Raw genomic sequence first — 4238 nt, 5'->3', positions numbered from 1 at the left:
TTTCAGCAGGCAGGACTGGCCTAGGGGTATTTTAAAGGGGTTTTAAATTAAATTTTTAGTAGGAGCAGCCAAATCTGAATAGTTATTTTTAAATCTTTTTAAATTTTGTATTGTACTGTACTATTGTTTTAAACTGGCTGTAAGCCGCCCTGAGTCCTCCGGGAGAAGGGCGGGGTATAAATTTAATAAAATCAAAATCAAATCAAAATCACTGATGCTAGAATAGCAAGGTGAAATCAATGTTTGTGTTTACAACCATGGGAGAGGAAGAGATTACCAGAGGGCAAGCAAGCACACAATGGAGAGAATTGCCTTGGCGCCAGCTATTTGCTTATCTGCTCCCCTGGCTTAGAACACAAAAGGAAGCCTTTGGGGTAATCTTGGTCAGGATCATGCCAATTTCAGATAGCAGGAGGAATCAACTAATCTGGCAAAGAAAAGCAGTTTAGGAAGGTATAGCTGGTCCAAGCAATCTCTTCCTTCTACAAGGGGGGGGGGAGTGGGAGAACAATACAAGAAACAGGACTGGGGCATATGGCACAGGAATGACTCTTGCAGTCAGCCCTGCCTGGGGAGCCTCTGCTGGACGGGGGCAACCCCTGTGGCCCTCGGCCCTTTCCTCCTGCTAGCACTTGCTGACAACTCACCCTGCGAGCCTGAGCTTGGTAGCAAAAGCTCTCTGGCTACTATGCACCCAATTCCCAGCTATGCTCAGAAACGTTAATGCAGCAACAAAGCCTCTCAAGCCTTTATTTGACTGGCTTTTTGGGGATTTGCAGGAGAACAAAGGAGCTCCTCGCGAACTGGAGGATGCCGCCGTCTTGGGCCTTTTGAGCCATGTCATGGGTTTTAGGCCAACCACGGTGTCTTTCTGGATCGCCTGGTCAGGTCACCATCTGGTGATGGTGCTGTTGCATTTTTGTTGTTAAGTGAGACATTGAGTCTTGCCCGATTTTATGACCTTTCTTGCCACAGCTGTGAAGTGAATCGCTGCAGTTGATAAATTAGTAGCCCAGCTGCTAAACGAATCTGGCTTCCCCACTGACTTTGCTTGTCAGGTCACTGCGGCCGTCATAAATATGAGCCAGTTGCCAAGCGGCTGAATTTTGGAAGGGCAGAAGAGGACATTGATTCCAACTTCCTTGTTGATGGAAGTGTTGGGAGAAGCATCAAAAGGAACGTGGGTGGGTGGGTGGGTGGCAAAGCCAGGACTGAATTGCCGGGCCTTGAAATATCTAAGCCTTGAAGTGGTCTTGGAGAGGAGATGAATTCAGATCCAGCTGCAAAGAAACATGCAAAGGAAGAAATGCAATGGATGAGTATAAACAATGCTTGGTGGGGGGGGGGGGGGAAGGGACCTTAGAGCTCTCTTAGCCCAACCCTTCCCAGCACAGAAATTCTCAGACTGTCCCGGGCAAAGGGACATTCACAACTTCATGGGGCAGGCAGTTTCACTGCCATTGCCAAAACGTAACAGATGAAATGGTTTGCAGGGATAGAAAAACAGGGAGAGGCATGATGGATACGGATGGTGTAAACGAGTTTTACCTGTTTCCATTACCTGCTTTTCATTTCTTTTCCTTACTGTTTTCCTGGGCGATGCACAGTACTGCCTACTTGACAGGAAACAGCATCCTGGGTGACTCTGTGCTTGAAATACATGCAGGATAAGGAAGACAAGCCAAGATCCTCAACCGAGAAGCAGCAAACGGATGCTTCTTAGGGATTCCTAAGCCTTGTCAGCCCCTGAATTTCAGATGCAGAGAAGCATCGCGGCCAGTGCGACATGGCAACTATAATTGCTGCTATGTTCAGTTAAATCAAGAATTTTAATTTTTCCTTTGGGAAAAAGGATCAATCTTGGTCTACACTGAAAGCTTATTTTTTTTTAAAAAAACAAACCAACAAGATCAGGTGGATTCAGAATATAGGAAAGTAAATACAATGTTTTTGTTTATTTAATGTTTTTCTTTTGTTTTTGTGGATGGTAAATTGTTCGTTTTTATTTTGCATTATTTTACAATTGTTTGTTTGGAAATTGATTAGTAAAACCAATCTGGTAAAAAAATGGAATTGCTTATTTTGGGGACTAGAATACCCCAGTTGTTCTACTTTGGGGTCAGTATTTGATAAACACCTGGTCAGTCTCTCCAGCGCTGATGGCTCCCATCCGGGGGGGGGGGCTGAACTGGCCTTTCCCTGCAAAAAAGCCACACCTTCCCAAGAGGATTCTGGTTCTCCAGCCACCCTCCTCTGTGCCCACTTCCCAGGCAGTGCTTCCCACCCAGGACTGAGCTTCTGAGCTGGAAGGAATCCAGGGGGTCTTCCTCTGAAGAGCCTGTAAGAAAGGGACCACCCCATCCATGAGGCCTGGAGGCCTCTTGACCCCTTGAGGGCAGAGGAGGGTCCAGAACTGGGGTCAAGGGCTACCCAAGCAGGGGCAGACCCTGCTCTAAGTGGACATGTCAATCAAGTCTGCCCAATCAATGGACAGCCAGAGGTGCTGCCTGCCATCTGCACCCCGGGCAAGATCCTACGGGAGTGGGCTGGGAGGGCCGTTCTCAGGGTTGCCAAAGGAGGCTGCCAGCCTAGGGGGGAGCCTGCTGGCCAGCTCCAGCAGCCTGGCCTCCTTCCTTCCTTCTGCAACAGGTAAGCAGAGGTAGAGAGAAAGGGCAGCTCACCCTCAAAGTTCGTGAGGCAGACGGAGAGGGCGGGGCGAGATTCCTTCCTTTTTTTGCCAAAGGCCAGGGTGACCCGCTGCCCAGCACCCCTTTGGCCCTTGCCCCCTCCCCCATTCCAAGTGCTGGTACCAGCTTGGCTCGCTGACCCCTCGGGTTCCAGGGCCATCTTCCCAGGCTCCAGTTGCCATGGCTATTGCTGGGAACGTGTTGCTATGGAAACAGTGGGAGTGTTGCCTGCAGGGCTCCATCTGCCTCTGGAGCCCAGGGAAGGGGATGGACTTACGCCATCCTTCCAGCTGGCCGTGGGGGGTCATAAGGAGGCCTGGGAAGATAAGTGCAGACCCCTCACATCCTGGGTATAAACTGTTTCAGCTCCTTCCCCTCCGGATGCTGCTATAGAGCTCTGCATGCTAAAACAACCAGGCACGGGGAGTTTTTTTCCTTGCGCCATCACTCTGGCGAACTCTTAATGCCCCCAGTTCTGTCTAATATCTATACTTAACCCATGTAGTATGGCTGTAATGTTATTATTTACCTTTATTATCTTCTTTACTCCCCTCGTTTATTGGTGATTATCATTATTCTGTGCTGCATCCGGAGACAAATTCCTTGTGTATCTAATCACACTTGGTCCAATCAAATATTCAGTTCAATTTCTGGGTTGCAGCTGGGCACCATCAGGTGGGGAGGTTGGCTTCCCCTGCAGGGCCTGGGGTGTCCAGCAGCCTCTCAACCGCCCCTGGCTGGCTCGTGCCAGGATTCCGACTCCCTTTTCAGCTGGAAGAAATCGGGAGAGCAGCTCCAGGTAAGGGGGCAGGTGCAGCAAAATTCCCGGGAGACCTGGACTCTGCCTGGGCAGCGGCAACTCTCGGTGACCCTTCCTGGTCTTTGCCTGGCACCAGCGGGCATTAGATCCTGCGGGGGGGGGGAGAGGCTCCTCCCTGGCCAAGATGGGCCAAAAGTGGAAGGCGCCTCCCTTGCCTAGGCTAGGGGAAGGGGCTCGCAGCGAGGCCGTGGGGCCCGGGGCCGATCGCCGCGCCGTCCGCTGGCGTGGTTCCCGACAGCGCCTCCAGTGGCGTGTTTAGGTAGCGCATCTGCCAAAGGAAACAATCGGGCAACGCTTGATTTAATTCCCGACTCCGGCGACTCCGACGCTGAAAAGATACGAGGCCGCTCCGGGGGAAAAACGAAATCACGGCTGACCGGAAAACGAACGCCGAAGCAATAAGAAAGGGCCAAACTCTGCCCGTGCCGAGGAGGTCTTAGCGGGCGCCACCAGGGCTCCGCAGCAGCCTCTCGTTCGCCTCCCCCGGGTTCTGCGCGCGGCTCACGGGTGAGCGACTAGCGGATCTCGAGGGGGCGTCTCTGCCGGCCCGGACCGCGGCTGCCAGGGCGGAGCGCCCTCGGAGGCGGGCAGGTGCGCGCCAGGTGCCGCTCCCCGCAGGCCCGCCCGGGCGCGGCTCCTGCTCAGGTACGGGCCTGCCCGCCACGCCCCGAAGGCGGAGGCGCCGCCACGCCCGCCCAGGCCAGCTGGGACGGCGCGAACTGGGTTGGGCG

The sequence above is a fragment of the Protobothrops mucrosquamatus genome, unplaced genomic scaffold (genome assembly GCF_001527695.2).
Source record: "Protobothrops mucrosquamatus isolate PMUCROS unplaced genomic scaffold, P.Mucros_1.0 scaffold8743, whole genome shotgun sequence".
Classification (NCBI taxonomy): Eukaryota; Metazoa; Chordata; class Lepidosauria; order Squamata; family Viperidae; genus Protobothrops; species Protobothrops mucrosquamatus.
Note: the sequence above shows the minus strand (reverse complement) of the source record.